Source organism: Eubalaena glacialis, chromosome 1, assembly GCF_028564815.1.
Source record: "Eubalaena glacialis isolate mEubGla1 chromosome 1, mEubGla1.1.hap2.+ XY, whole genome shotgun sequence".
NCBI lineage: Eukaryota > Metazoa > Chordata > Mammalia > Artiodactyla > Balaenidae > Eubalaena > Eubalaena glacialis.
Window position 1 is genome coordinate 205,682,686 of NC_083716.1, and position 16,311 is coordinate 205,698,996.

The following is a 16,311-nucleotide window of genomic DNA, read 5'->3' on the forward strand; positions in this document are numbered from 1 at the left end:
TTTGGGAGTACAGTCAAGTAGCTTAAGCAGACAGTCAAGACTCGAAAACCCTTCCCCTCATCTTCACCCCAGGCATCGTTTAGCCCACGGTTTTCAAACTTGTCTTCAGCACCACAACCCTGTCCTCAAACAAATCTTAGTAAATGAAAATAAGTTGCTCTGTTTGAAGAAGGGGGAAGACTTTCTCCATCCCACTGAGCCCCTATATCTACCTCCGCCAGGGCCAGGACTCAAGGAAAGTGAACTTGCCCAAGGTCCCCAAACTGGCTAGTGGCGGGTCACCAAGCCACACATCTCCCACTTCCAATCCAGAACTCTTGTCTTTACTGCCATTCCCTGGCCCCCAGGCCCACCCCACGGCCTGTCCAATTGGCTATTTATCAGTTTGGACTCTGCAGGCAATGTAGAGGTACTTCCTAAAATCTGAGGAAACAAAAAATGCACTTTCCTTGGGGGCCCCTTAAACTTTAAGTGTGAGTAATCTCTAGTGGCCTCCAGGGACCTTTCCCAGGATGCCCAAACTTTTCCTAAGGCCCAGAAGAATGAAGGACACTGGTGGGGAAGGGGTACGTGGGAGCCAGATGTACCCACCACCACAACCAGCAATCTCCTCCAGGAAACCAGTTTCTGTGACAGCTTATGTTTGTTTAAATTTTGTGTGCTAATCCATGTCACATACACGCTTGGCTCTGTATACTTCTTTTTCCTCAAAATCTTTAGTATAGTAAGTGCTCCAGAAAGTCGCTGCACCTTTAACCCATAGACCCACAAACTCTGAGAAGCATGGAGTTAAAACAAAATCCATGTTCTGAGAATCAAACAAAGATAAGAGGGTGAGAGAGTGTCATGGACATATATACACTACCAAATGTAAAATAGATAACTAGTGGGAAGCAGCCGCATAGCACAGGGAGATCAGCTCGGTGCTTTGTGACCACCTGGAGGGGTGGGATAGGGAGGGTGGGAGGGAGGGAGATGCAAGAGGGAGGGGATATGGCAACGTATGTGTATGTGTAGCTGATTCACTTTGTTGTAGAGCGGAAGCTAGCACACCATTGTGCGGCAATTATACTTCAATAAAGATGTTTTAAAAAAAAAAAAAAAAAAACAAAGATAAGGCTCTTTTCAACTCTGTTGAAATATAGGCTAGCTTTTGTGACCAAAGATGGAATAAAATATGAATGGAAATACAGTAAATAGAATTTCCTCGGTACAGCTATGTCATGCCTGGCACAAAGTGAGGGGGTAATGTGAGCGTGGAAAGAGCCAAACGAAAGCCCCAAGATGGATTGTCTGGCCTCAGCCTGAGTTTGAAATCCATACTTCTGAGAACCCAGGCAGTAGCAACAGCTGGCATTTTACTCTCCCCTAGGGCTGAACTGCCATATTCTATGTCAAATAAGGGATGATCATACTGGTCTGTGTGATGCTCCTGACCTTAAAAAGATATTAATAATAATAACGTATTTGTCTCTGATTTCTTCTCTACGAATAAGGTTCTGGGTCTATAGGGTAGGAGGAACTGTATGATAGGAAACAAGGTTGGTCTTCCCAGTGCTCCTGCAGGCAAAGGGAAGGCAGGATTTTGCAGAAGTTAAAGACCAAGCTTTATTGGAACTTGTAGTGATGGGAGGCAATAGACCATCCCTGGTGGGTCTGGGATGGGATCCCGTGTTACGGAGTGCCTTGTATGAGATGCTGAAGCAGAAACAGGGTGAGGACTCTAAGTTGAGAGATGCTCCAGGGCAGAGGAGAAGTTTAGTAACTTTTAGGCAAGATTTGCTTAGCATACAGATAATAAGGAGCAACTAGTGGTTTCCCTAATCAATTAGGTTAGCTATGATCATTGAAGCAGCAGGGGGTGTTGGGTGTGTATGTTGGCAGGGGTGGGGGAAGTATTGTGCCAAGTACATTGTTAATATTGATGAAAATAAAGTCATGTGGGAGGGTGAAATATTCTCCATGATTAAGCCACAAGAGAAAAATCAAAGCCCAGCCCACAACCTGTTAAAAAACAGACTAACTGCGGTTAGAACCCAGCCTTGGAAATGATGTCAAATCAGACGCTACGTGTTAGTGATTCATTCTACAAACCCCAGAGAGGTTAATTTTTAAAGTCCAGCTAAGTCACCTCCTGATGGTTTGGGTGACTTCTTCATTTTCAGAGATTGATCTGAACCCTTTACATCCCTACTACAGAGAAGCCCAAAGCCAGCGCTAATATCCTGCCAATACTCACGAGTATGGCTGCAACGGTTTTTAAATTCTGAATTACTTCCTTGCCAGCCAGCAAATAGCATTGCCCTGATCTCCCTAGATGGATGCTCCTCCATTGCTCCTGCCCCCCAAGCCCCTCCCTGGGAACCCCCAACATTCCCACACTTAACAACAACCAACATAATACCTAGGGCAGCTCCTTGCATGAGCTGTGTTCATTCTGATTGGCCGGTGCCCCTCCTGGAACTGGTTGTTGACGATTTTGAATATCAAGGCTACCTGTAGAGGTGCAAATCAACAGTAAAAGCATTATTGATTTTAGACAATGACCTAGGAAATTGAAAGACCTTTGATTGTTTTCATGCCATCATATTTATCCCCCTTAATCACAAAATAGCTTTGCATAGCTTCACTGTGGTCAGTCAGGAGGGGGTCACGGAAAGTTCTAGTAGAGTCTGCCACCTGCTAGTTTTTACTGTCATCCCTTCTCTCTAGCCTCTGTTTTCTTGCGTTCATTCAAAGAGTGTAGACCAACCCAGGGGTTCCCAACCCTGGCTGCCCAGGAGAACTCCCTGGGGAGACTTTGATAAAGCCCTGCACCCAGAGATTCTGGTTTGATTGACGTGGGAGTGGGGCATCTGTGCTGTTTGAGTTCTGGTGATTCTCTGAGCAGCCAGTGTCGAGAGCCACCGCACTAGCTGGACACCAAGGCCCTGGAGCCATGATTACAATCCAGCTGTTCCTCCCACATCACCTGTAAAAACAATGTGCTTTCCAGGACTGACAATAGGTGCTGCCTGCAGTCTGGCCCGGGTCAAGGACGTCTTGGCTGAGAGGGTATCCGAGTTCCTGGAGAAGACCCAGACATGCCAAGCATTCCTGAAGCACCTGAAGAGCCTGGCGGGCCAGCAGATCTGGAACATGGCCGTATGTCCTCCAGGCCAATCACGAGGCCCACTGCACCTATTTCTTAACCTCACCGAAATGTTGAAATAGGCATTGGCAGAATCAGTGTGCAAAAGGGTCTCAGCAGAATGAAACGACAGGCACAATAAATAAATATTCAATATTTAACAAACATTATTTAATAACATATTTCAAAGAAGACTCTAAGTCAAGTTCAACAGAATAAGCCAAGTAGGAATACGAGTGCTAATTCTGTGATAAGACCTTCAAAGAAGCTAATTTAGTCTTAGGCTGCGTTAACAGAAGTATAATACCTAAAATAAGGAGGGTAGTCTCCTCTACCTCAGACTGTTCAGATCACAGCTGAAGAATAATGCTCAGATCAGGGAATCACACTTCAAGGTCTGGTTGTCTTTGACCTCAGAAGAAAGCAGAATTAAGTTTTCAAAGTACACACGCTCCTTCCCTTACGTACCCCAAATGGTGTATTAGAAATCCTTGGGATACAGGGAATGGAGGGAGAACATGTTTCCTTTGAAAAATCTCTTCAAGTGATGCCAAAGTGTTCCCACTCACTGTCAAGAACTCTGACTCAAACCCTGGAGCCTGGCAAGGAGATGGTGGCAGGAGAGTGGGGGGGGGTTGAAAACCACAGCAGAAAGAGGAATGGTGGGGGTGGGGACAATCAGAGGGACCATGAGAGCTGCCTTCAAATATTTCTAGACTCCCAAGGAGATGCGTGATGTATTTCATATGATCACAAAGGGTAGAAGTATGACCAATAGGTGAGAATCCAGGGATGCAGATTTCCACTCAGTGGAAACAAGAACTTTAAAATTGAGCTGTTCATAGAGGAAGTGGGGTTCCCTGTCCTCACCCATGTTCCAGCCTGGGTCAACACAGCCCAGGTTGTCCCTGTAGATTCCATCACTACATGCGAAGGAGAGCATTGAGTGGACTGGCCAGTCATTTCCCTGCCACGTTCTGAGATGCTACAGCCTCAACCAGATCCAAGCGGAATCTCCCAAGAGGAAAAGGGCAACTCTCCCTCAGTGATGTGGATGCCCAGCACCTCAACGCAGCCCACGGGAAGTCCAGCAATTTCAGAGGCCGTGAGATGAGGCTGCGATCCCAAGGCAGGACGGCACCTCTGTGGCCAGCACTGTGGCCACCTGCACCAGCTAAGTAGGGGTGGTTCAGAATTGGCTGCTGAGCCTCGCTCACTTGAATCCCAGTCCTGCCCCTTCCTAGCTGGGAGACCTTGATCAAGTTTCATCATTTCTCTGTGCCCCAGTGTCTTCATCTGTAAAGGGGGGATAATTGCATCATCTCACTGGGTTGTTGTGAGGATTGAGTAAATACGTGTGAAGGGGTTAGACAGCAGGTGGAACATACCAAATGCCATGCGAGTGTTTGTTACCATCCATTCCTCACCCGATCCAAAGTCGCAGGTGGGTGGAGGCCTCCCACATGGTCTGAACTGAGTCTCATCTGCAGAGCACACTGAGACTGCCCTTGACCCTTTCACTACCAGAGAAGACCATAAACAGGTGCCTATGGCTCTCGGATTTGAGGGATCAAATGACGAGGCTGTAACTCTCTCTCCTTAGTCCTTAGGGGGACACGTTATAAGCCGGCATTGCTATTCAGAGCTGAATCCAATTCTGGCTGTGGGCAACACTAACCTCAATCTGATATCAGAAGGTGAGCTACCCCAGAACACTCTGAACAGCACCTGAAAAGTTTTTGTCTCTTTTTAAAGAATTGCTATATCAGAGCCCAGGTCTCTGGCTCTCCATCCACCATGGGAAGCTCAGGCTCCTGGCAGGAGGCACACTGATGCAAGGGGTGGCTGATGCTTCCTTCTGCACCACCTGCCACATACACACAACACCCAGCCTGGACCACAGCTCAGTTAGCCCGCATCAGCCTGGGGCGGTATCGGAGGCTGACGTGAAGGCTCTCTGTGGCCTGAGGACCAGTACCTCCTTCTCTTCATGCCCACCCCCCCCCCCACCCAGTTGCTGTGTGAGAAGCCACAGATCTAGTGAGGACACGCTGGGGACATCGTGGGGCCCCTGGGGGCAGGAGGAAGGCGATGACTAATTTTACATGCTGGCTGAGAGGGACGCTCCCTTGGGGCGCTCCGTGCTATACGACCCTTGTCTCCCCCGAAGTGCTCAGCCTTCACACTGCCTCCGGCTGCTACAGGGATGCTAGCACTCCCGTTTACTGGACGCTGACTTTGTGCCAGGCTCTGCTGGATACTTTACACACGTCACGTCTAATGTGTGCAACCACCCGGCGGAGGTCGCTTGTAGAAGCGGGCATGGGATGGAAACCCAGTCTGCCTGATTTCCAAATGCGCATGCTTGTCTCTTCTCCATCAGCGCCTCCCCAGGGCTTCTAACTCCCCGCTTGCCTTGTTCCTCCCCCTCCCTCACCCATCAAATACCCTCCTACCAGCTGACACGGGCCCAGGCACTGGGTGCAGGGGAGCAGTCACACTGCCCCTTGTGAACTTCGGGGTGTGGCCAACCAGGACTTACGTTACAGGCATTGTAACCCTCCCCAGGGGATTGCTGGCTAACACAATCCCCTCCCTGGTGGGTGGGAACTCAGAAGTGTTGGGAGAGACCTACTGGCAGAGGACAAGCTCTCATGCCCCCATTCAGCTTTGTGTAGGGCCCACCCAGGGGGGAGGAGAGGAAAGGCCTCACCCCTGCCTGGCCCAGTCAACTGCTTTGCTGAGTCCTCCAGGCCTGCGGTCCAGGATGACCTTAGCTCGACCCCCAAAGACTAAGGGAGAAGCAGCCAAGGCTCTGGGGCATCAGGATAGCAAGGATGGCCCGGCCCCCATGGGGCCTCCTACGCTAGGACTAGGACTAGCTGTGTTCTGCTGGGGTGTTGGTCGTTACCTTTGGCTTAAGGTCTCTGCTTTCCCAGCTCTGCCAAAGCCACCTCCAGCCCAAGCTCAGCCCGCTCTGGTGAGGCCAGTAGCAGGGAGGGAAGGGTCCACAGGGGCTCCTTTGGGGTCCCCCTGCCGCCTGCCTTCCAATCAGCATACCGCTGCTGTGCCTGGAGCGGAACCCACGTCAGATTCCCTGCACTGCCGCCTGATCTCCTCACCACATCTCCTCTGTGGAGCCACAACCACTTTTTAAAGCCAGAGGGGACTTCTCTGACCACCATGTGGTGACAATGGGGCTGAAAGGAGGTTTTGTGAATTGTTCACTTTGCTTTCAAGGTGTGGGTATCCCGCTTAGAGGCCAACAGCGGTGGCAAGAACAAAAGGCAAATCCAATGATTTGAGCTCTGTTAATAATGGAAACGAACCACGTCTCAGCTTAAGTTACGCCCTTACCTTGATCACAGTATTGAACGAGCTAGATTTAGTTAACCAGCCTCTGCTGAAAGATGAAAACAGGCCTGACAGGCCTTGGGGACAGGAAGAGACCCAGTTCACACGGCACGTGCACTAAATGTCATGCAGCTGCTGCCACCCCTCCCTGTGGAAGGGACAAGGGGCCCTGGTCCACCGCGCGCTCAGATCCCCGCGCTGCTCTTCGCAGAGAAAGGTGACCTTTTCTTCTCCGCTGCTGACATTTAAGAGTACAGAATAATCTCGCATTCCTGTTGCACCTGTGCAGAAATGTCATTTTCCTCAACAGATTTCTCTAAGCAAACATTTTCTTGCTGGGCTGGCGAGTGCAGACCTGGAGCCAGAGGGAATTTCGGAGTCTGCGTATATTCCCCACTCTCAAAAGGTAAGAATTCTGCTGGTCACTTTTGAGAGTTGTTTTTCTCTTTGCATAACTGAGTCCAGTCATCTGTAGAAATTTCAGAACAGATGGAAGGAAACTAAGGCTGCTCTGAGAACCTGTTTCCTGTCATCTGTAGCCTGGTGCGGCACCAAGGCTTCCAGCAACCCTTTCAGCTCCGGGTGAGCCCCCCGCGGTCGTTGCTTCAGCTGTGGGGCGGCGCCTGCCCGGCCCGCGGAGGTGCTTCCACGCCCCCTCGTGTCTAATATCAACGCCGGGAGGCGGAAGTTCAAGTTCTCCTGCTGCGGAATGAGCTTCTCCACCTGACCCAAAGGAGGCAGAGGCAGAGGCTGCGGCCGGACCTCCGCGCTCCCCCACCCCCGTGGAGCTGACCCCAACAGTTCAGAGAAATAGGAGTGCCTCACGCACCAGCCCTGGGGGAGATGTGGCCACCCAGCCAGCTACCGAGGGGACCCTCTGTCCTCACTCCCTGTTCCCCGTACTTCTCCCCCAAACTGTACCTGAATCCCAGAAGACAGTCTTGCCAAGAAGGGCAATACTTCATACGCACACACAGTGATCCCAAGCCAGGAGTCACCTCGGTCATGTAGGAAGTCTTATATTAAGTCATGCTTCCAGCCACGTATGACCTTCTTTTATTTTTCCTTGGGAATGGAAATTTTGAGATCTGTTCCCAAGCCAGTGTGCATCTGGGTAAGGGCCCCAGACAGAAAAACAAGCTGACCAAACACAGCACCCTCGGTGGCCGCACAGATGGAAACACACTCGAGGCACCGGCCATCTCCGTTAACCCTATGTCAGCACACCAGTGGTCATGGTGCCAAGGGTAAGGGGGGCAGCCATCACCATCCTGACTCTTGTCTCAGATAGAAGAGTCCCTAGTCCACTGTTGGAAAGTTCTATTCAACGCCTTTACGAACTTTGCAAAATGGAAAAGTGATAGCATCTACAAACCAAGAAATTCGGTGGGTCTCTTTCACACTTTCAGCAAATCACATTTAAAAGCACCTGTGTTGAGAAGCCTCCTCCATCCTCACAGGGGACAAAGGGAACTGGAGACTGGAGTTAATGGCACCCGGAAATAAGAGCATGTGGAAATGCTCCGGGCATTTTGTGCAGAGGCATCCTGGCCTCAGAGGGAAAATGCGCAGTGATCCCTGTTCATTGAGGGTATGGGGGGTTGGGGATGGACCTTTGGGAGGACATCATTCTCTGTTTGAATGAACAGGCAGCCAAATTGTCCTCAAATTGTGCCAAGCGTCCTTTGTGTCCATTTAGATTGAGTCTAAGTGATTAATTAGTGACACCAAGAAGCAGAAAACATGCTCTTAGCTTTAACATATCAAATAACTCCAAATGGCTTTTGTCTCCACAGTGGGAATTTGTGTCAGCCTTCCGACAGGCTCAGTGCCAGCAAAATGCCTTGGCCCATGTGAATGCTGGCAGGCGAGTCCTCTTCAAAGAGGGCACAGACACCGTCGAGGACCTGAACATCGCCTACGGAGGGGTCGGGGCTGCCACAGTCAGTGCACAAAAATCCTGCCAGCAGCTCCTAGGGAGGTAAGCAACAAACCCTGGACCCTGATGGTGAAGCTTGACATCAAAAAAAAAAAAACAAGTGGGAAGATGGAAACTCCTATATGTAGAATCATTGCTTGTTCTTTCTGTAATTTTGCTAAATGGATCCAACCTTATTTGACTTTAATTAATTAGGTGCCACTCTTTGGGTGAGGGATACAACAAATATGGCCCAGGACTGTGTTCAGCCCCAGTGCTCTTGTGCACATCAACGCTCCAGCAAACCCACACCAGGCAGCATCCAAGTGGTACCTACCACTCCCACTGCTTGGGGGCACTCTATTTCTTCCTCAGTAAAGGCAGCATCCAAGTCTGAGTCTTGTCCAGTTCATAATGGAATTGACCCTAATGGTCTATTTATTTAATGCCTGGTTCCATCATGTTCAGGCTACTCAGTGCAGCCTCCCAGGCCTCAGCTTTCCTGAATGGCTTGTTTAGGTGATTTCTAAGTGCCCATCCAACTCATAAAATGAGACTCTGGGGCGTCTGAACTGCCACTATCCAATATCTAGCACATGCCAGTAGTCACTGAGGCTGCCCTTCTCCAGGCGCTGGGGTGAGCTGATGCTGGATGAGGCCTGCAGGCTGCTCCTGGACGAAGTCTCCCTCCTAGGCTGGGCTCCAGGTGGGAGGGTGGCATTCAAGAGGACTCTGGTGGTCAGCTTCTTCAAATTCTACCTACAAGTTCTGCAGGAACAGAAGAAGCTAGTAGAGCTGTTCTCTGTGCCTGTAAGTGCTCTGGCTTTTATGTGCTCCTGGCAGCATAAGCTCCCACCTTCCCCACTACTTTTGCAAACTGTCTTGTGGGCAGTCTGTCAGTTCCCAGCCATCCCTTCTTCCGGAACTCAGCCCTGAAGGGCTACTGCGTGAGGCTCAGGATGCCAGACTGTCTTCAGTGCACAGATGTTTACCACATGCCCTGAGCAGGGAAACATGACGGGGCCCCTGCCTCCTATGTGCAATTTTTTTAAAATCAACTTTATTGAAGTATAATTACATAGAACAAAATGCACCTATTTAAACTCAGAGAGTTTTGACAATTGTGTAAACTGGCATCACCACCACCTCAAACAAGAGATAGGGTATTTCCATCACCCCAAAAAGTGCCCTTTTGCCCCTCTGCTGTCAATCCTCCCACCCCTGCCCCCAGGCAACCCCTGATCTGCTTTGTGACACTATAGATTAGTTTTGCCTCTTCTAGAATTTTATATTCAATATGAAATGTAAAACAAAATTTTATTTTTCAAAAAAACTAAAAGGTTGGGTGGTGGTGGGATGAATTGGGAGATTGGGATTGACATGTATACACTGATGTGTGTAAAATGGATGACTAATAAGAACCTGCTGTATAAAAAAATAAATAAAATTAAATTAAAAAAAAAACCCAAAAAGGTTTATATGCTAATATTTAAGTAGCTTCTTTTCAGAATTTCTGATTATAAACTTCTGGAATAAGTTACCAAAGCAAAATATTTTCACTCTCTTTCTCCCTCTCTCTCTCCCCCTCCCCCCTCTCTCTTTCGAATCTATCTTTCCTCCCCTGTGACTACAACTCTCAGCCTAACTTGCACCCCTGTTCCCCAATCACACCCCACGCCAACAGCCCAGTGTTCCTAAACTGTCTGGTTTTCATTCATTCAGATGAAGACCCTCACAGGACTTCCCTGGGGTCCAGTGGTTAAGACTCCGTGCTTCCACTGCAGGGGACCCGGGTTTGATCCCTGGTTGGGGAACGAAGATCCCGCAAGCTGTGCAGCGCGGCCAAAATAAAAAAAAGAAAGAAAGATAAAGACCCTCACAAACCACATTTACTAGAATAACTCTTGCTGTCATTGAATTTCTTAATCAAGACACTTGATGTGTTTCAGTGACACCCAGAGAGCCTTCCCAGTTTTGCCGCTCTCCCGGAAAAACTGAGTTGCTGAGGAAAATAATCAGAATTTGGGCTCTTCTGTGTACAATGAACCACCCCAGCTCATTCTAGAATGGCTTTTCCAACCCCAGATTTTCTTGCTTCTCCTCCTGCCTCTGCCCAGCTTGCTGACAGGCCTCTCTCTCCTCAGACTGACTTGAGGATCAGATTCAAACAGTCAGTCCAGGTCTTCCTTATGTGGAAAGGGAGGGAGGGCAAGGAACATTCACAGAAGTGGATCCTGGGAGGTGATGTGGATTTGCGTCATCCAGGCTACCCGAACCTTACGGTTTCTTGGCTACTTAAGCCAAGTCACTTTCAAAGCCCAGTTTAATCATAGACTAATCAGCTTACCTTTATTGTTTTGAATCGTCTTTCAGAACAGACGCCGTTATCCTGAAATTTCAGACCGATTCCTAAGTGCTATAGAAGACTTCTGGTCACAGTACCCCAGGGAGTCCAAAGGTACCAGGTCAGTGAGTTTAATTTAATGGAAACCGAGAAACTAAGAGACAGCTGTAGCTCTGTGAACCAGCAAGTGCTTCAAAGTTGTGATTTTCCCTTCTAACTTTCTAGTTTTTGCTAGCACATTGGCCCTTTGTTCAGGCCGATCCAGGGAGAGACTGGATCTAAGATCAGGCCTGAGCTACCGCTGGATGCACTCACGGCCAAACCCACCTGAAACAGTTTGACCATCTGACTAATAATTGAGTGTCTTCAAACTGCTGTTCTTTGGGCATTTCTTTGAAGAGCAGCTAAGCCAGGAGTGGGGGGAAGGACAGAGCAGGACAGTAGCAAGGTTCAGCCTCCAGCCCTGATTGCAAATGTTTAATCTCCAGTTGGCAAAACAAGAGCCCTGCAAGTAACTGAACCCCCTCTTCTTGAAGAACAATTTAGAAAGTATCTATTATTATCTATTAGAGCACAGCCCCTTCTGCCACCCGATCTCCACACATAGTCCACACATAGATCTTCCCTGAGAAGAGTTCCAGAATAAACACTTGCTCCCTTTACTTTTTAGTTTTTATTAGAGTATAGTTGCTTTACAATGTTGTGTTAGTTTCTACAGTACAGCAAAGTGAATCAGCTATACGTATACATATATCCCCTCTTTTTTGGATTTCCTTCCCATTTAGGTCACCACAGAGCACTGAGTAGAGTTCCCTGTGCTATATACTGTAGCTTCTCATTAGTTATCTATTTTATACATAGTATCAATAGTGTATATATGTCAATCCCAATCTCCCAATTCATCCATTTACTTATACTGCCAGTGATATTTTTGTGCACAAAAATATCACAAGGGCAGCCGAGGCACCTTAGACCAGATCTGGATAGACTCCATTGCCATGTGCCCCCCATCTCCCACCAGAGGCCCTGCTCCAGCCGATAAGCAGGCTTTTGGCTTAGATTTTGGTCCCCCATCCTTAGGAATTATAGCACTCTAGGCCTCATCATCATGGTCACTTTATGCGTAAACACTCTGATCATTGGAAAAGTAAGAAAGCAGGACAGGGAGACCCTCTGAATTCCAGAATAAAGGGGTACGGGACACCACTTGGGAAAAGAACATGCCAAAAGGGGAAGCCAGAGTGCCCCTTCACCTACTTCACAATTTTGCCAAAACATTGGCCCTGTCTAAAGCATTGCCGCATAACTGAAATGACAATTCCCCAGTCTAGTTACAACATTAAATTGCCACGCTCATCTGACCCACTCCAGTGTTTGTTGCCTGAGGGTGACTGTCTGATTTCTCAATCCTGAATCAGGAGTGTTGGTAATCGGCCAGGTCACTTCTGAAGATTAAAGTTTTCCAGGGAAACTCTTGTCTTTCTCTGTAGAGTGTGGATTCTCACCAACCCCTCCAAGATCCAGTCAGACGCCCCATCATGCACCTACCAGGCCTTAAACATGCCACAGATGAAGCCGTATTTTGTGATGACATCCCCATGCTGGATAAAGAACTTTCAATGGCTGTCACATAGAATCTAACAAAATTGTTTCAAATGAAGTTAAAGACAACTAAGCACTACTAGAGCCATCTTACGGAAAAAACTGAACGAACCTTTTGGTCCACCCAGTACCACAGACTGGATAGCTTAAAAAAGTGAAATGTGTCTTCTCACAGTTCTAGAGGCTAGAAGTCCAAGATCAAGGTGTTGGCAGGTTTCTCCTGAGGCCACTCTTCCCAGCTTGCAGATGGCCACCTTCTCCTTGTCCTCACATGGCCTTTTCTCTGTGTATGAGCCTCCCTGGTGTCCCTACCTCTTCTTCTTCTTCTTTTTTTTTTTTGTCCCTACCTCTTCTTATAAGGACACCAGTCATATTGGATTAGAGCTCCACCCTTAGGACCTCATTTCACCTTCATTACCTCTTTAAAGGCCTTATCTCCAATACAGTCACCTTGGGGGTCAGCCCCTCAACATATGAATTTTGGGGTTGTGGGGTGGGGGGAAGCACATTGTACAAAAAATACTCTCCTTATCTTTAAACTCTAAAATGACTCCATGAAGGCGACACTCGCGGACGACCCTTGACAGAGGATGCAGCAGATTCAGGTCACAGCCAATCTCACATCCACTCTGGGGCTTACATTCACTGAGTAAAATGGCCAGTAGAAGCATCTGTACGATTTTAATTAATTTTTAAATTAAAATTTAAAAGAAAGTTTTTTAGCCAAGCACATGTAGTCACATGTGGTTATTATTGGTCAACAATGATAACTAAAACACCAGCCATTGGTAAGCTTGCACTAACAGTACTTCTACCCAGAATTTTCCACCTGCTTCATGTATGTACTTTCCGCAGGTACTCTGCCTGGGCCAGATCATCTGTGCTGTGGTTGCAGAGACAGATGTACAGGCAAAGCACACAAAAAGATAAAGGTAACCTGTGAAGAACTGGAGCCCATAATCTTCACCATTGAGGTAAGCAGGCTGCCTGATCTCTCCCGTAAGGTTGTAGAATCAAAAGTTCCTTTGCAAACTTCTTAATGTGAGACTAATTCAGGGCTTTATTTTTTTTCTTTTTTTTTTTGTCACTGGTTTGCTCTGGAAAAATCAGCTTTCTCTGGAAGATATTACTTATATGAATTAAAATTAGCTTTGGCTCCAAGAAACAGGAAAAAAATAGAAGTTTCTTTCTCTCTCACATTCAGAAAATCTAGAAGGGGCCAGTCCCGGGCCTATATGTGTTCCTAAGTGTCAGGGGTCTGGCCTCCTTGTATATAGTCGCTCCGTCCTGTGTGGTTTCCATTCTCCAGATCACACTTTGGTCCACAATGGCTACTGAACTCTGGCCATTGAGTCCACATTTCAGTCAGCAGAGAGAATGAGGTGATGAAGAAGAGCATATCCCCTCCCCTTAAGGACCCTTCCAGAAGCTGCACATAACCTTCCTACCTCTCCTTGGGTAGAAACTAGTCACATGCCACACCAACATACCTAGAAAGGGGATCTGGGAAATGTAGACTGTATTCTAGGTGGCCAGGTATTCACTTGAATTTGGGGATTCTATTACTTGAAAATAGTGAGAATGGATATTGGGAACAATAATCTTTTCAAGGTAGAGCCCAAAAGCAGTGGGACTTTCATGATGAAATTCCACAGAAATTTCCACTCTCATTTCTGGGTCTAGGTGATGGAATGAAAATGCTACTTCCAGCAAAAATAATGAATTTAGATTAGAAAAGTGAGATGTGGACAGGGGTTTGCATGTTCTAATTCAATGAAAGATAAGACCATAGCAATTAAGTTGAGAAAAGCTTATTTATTTCTTTGCTTGTGAAAGAAAATAAAATTTTTTCAAAGGCCCTAGTGAACCATTTGAACATTTTTAAAATGTGCCTAGAAGGTACAACTTGCTCAATATTCAAAGTGTTAAAGAGGTCATGTTTCTTGTTCTTTCTAAACCAAATCAACTCCGTTCCAAATTCCCATTTCGTCAAGTTTGCAAGAAGTCCAAGCCATTGTTCTTGGCTCACCCCCCTTCCTAGGGTTGAACTAGGATCCTAACAAGGGTTTCTTGAAATTTTAATTCCAATCCCATTTCCTCAAGGGGGAAATGACACCCAAAGGACACACTCATGAAATATCTTGGGACTTGGAATGTTTAGAGATCTAGAGTTCCCTCCGATTAGGACTGTCCACCATCAGCAAAAAAATTCTTTTGCGAAGAAAAGTAGGTAGGACTTCCCTGGTGGCACAGTGGTTAAGAATCTGCCTGCCAACGCAGGGGACACGGGTTTGATCCCTGGTCTGGGAAGATCCCACATGCCACGGAGCAACTAAGCCTGTGCGCCACAACTATTGAGCCTGCGCTCTAGAGCCCAAGAGCCACAACTACTGAAGCCCGCGCGCCTAGAGCACGTGCTCCACAACAAGAGAAAAGCCACCGCAATGAGAAGCCCGCGCACCGCGACGAAGAGTAGCCCCCGCTCGCCGCAACTAGAGAAAGACCACGTGCAGCAACGAAGACCCAACACAGCCAAAAATAAGTAAATAAAATAAAAAATAAATTAATTTAAAAAAAAGAAAAGTAGCTAAAAGAACAGTCATATATACCAATACTCATTAATCCATACATTCATTAACGTGACTATACATATGAGAGTCAGTATAGGGTACTAGTTAAAAGCACAGGTTCTAAAACCAAACTGCCAAGTTTGAATCCTGGCTACACCACTTCCTAACTGTGTGACCTTGGGCAAGTTTCTTAACCTGTCTGTGCCATGGTTTCCTCATTTGTAAAATGAAGGTAATAATAATAATACCTACCTCATCGAGTTGTTGTAAGACTAAATGAGTTAATATGTGCAAAGCACTTAGAACAGTACCTGGCACATGTTGATAGTTAGTACTTGATAAATATAGCATATATTATAATAAGATTATACTACCCTAGGACACATTTATGGGACGGCAATAAACATACTTCCACATGTACTACGGTGACATATTGAGATCTTGGTTTAGCAAAAAATGAAAATTTCAACTATATTCTTCATTTTCTGCTGCCTTGAGAAATCCAGTATTCATTATTAGGCAAGATGCTTCTGAAAACTAAGCCAGGCTTGAAAGCTGCCTCTATCACTTATTTGAAGCGTGACTTTGAGAAAGTTATTTTAACCTCCTTAAGCCCAGTTTCTTCATCTGGAAAATGGAGAGAATAATAGAATTCATGTGAGAATACATGTAAATACACTGTATATTGTACAGTGTTTGACAAAAAACATGCACTCAATAAATATTAGCTGCTTTCATTATTCCCATTATCATCATTAGCAAGAAAGGCGATGGACTTAAGGCCATTGGCAAGTGAGAATGCAGGAGTCAGGGGCCATTGTCAAGTGTGGAAAACACCTGGATCTAAAGGTTAAGCAAGGATCAGCTGTCCTAGGTCAATCCACAGAACCACAGGACAGGATGACTTCCAGTCTTCATGTGTGAGTCAGTTCATGTAATTGTCCAAAAAACACCCCTAGAGCAAAGGGCTAGTAAGGTCCTTATGAGATACGCCAAATACACAAAGAAATGAACAAACTGCCTACTGTGTCTGTTGGACTTTCTTGCCCAAGAGATGTGTTAGGACTTGAGTCCTCCCCCATTAACATGGTCTCCATCCTATATGTGAGCTCCCTATGTCTGACACGAGTATTTTTCTTCCAGAAGAGGGGAAAAAGGGAGGGCCCTGAGCCTCACTCTTACTGCATTTGGATCTATCACCTGTTCCCTGGAGATCTACACTGAAAATGAGAAATGAGTACTTATCATCCCGGACCATCATGGTGTCCTCAGATCTCAATTCTAAATGTTTCTCTAATCCTTGTTGGTTTTCTCTGCAATTTAGAAGGTATTTCCTCTGACATCTCGTCTCTGCGGGGAGTCTGCTACTCCAGTATGTGCTCCCTTGCTTCCC

At 46.9% G+C, this 16,311-nt stretch overlaps 1 pseudogene; it reads left to right on the plus strand.

The window, feature by feature from the left end:
* LOC133091839 (aldehyde oxidase 2-like) overlaps positions 1-16,311 on the plus strand; it is a 61,162-nt pseudogene that overhangs the window by 18,614 nt on the left and 26,237 nt on the right.